A 367-nucleotide genomic window follows, 5' to 3' on the forward strand; every position below is an offset into this window, starting at 1 on the left:
AATCAGCGCAATAAGAAGAGCGCAATCTACTAATCAATTTATTAATCGTTCTTAGACGTGACATAGTTAAGAACATTCGATACATCTTGACGATTTTTAAATTTCATCACAACATGTTTTATATAAATTTTTTTCATTTACTCAATATTGTAATATAACTGTAATATAACTTAACTGTATATATGAGATTGAGAATCAACGCAATCACTTATTAACTAAGAAGACAGACAACTTCTTTGTACGATGTTTGTGCTTTTCTCATTTTCCGATTGGATAGAAAATATTCTTTATTATTATTATATTAATTATGTATTTATTGAAGATGGCTAAAACCGATAGCCGAAACGTTCAAACTAACATCTTTTAA

The sequence above is a fragment of the Atta colombica genome, unplaced genomic scaffold (genome assembly GCF_001594045.1).
Source record: "Atta colombica isolate Treedump-2 unplaced genomic scaffold, Acol1.0 scaffold44, whole genome shotgun sequence".
NCBI lineage: Eukaryota > Metazoa > Arthropoda > Insecta > Hymenoptera > Formicidae > Atta > Atta colombica.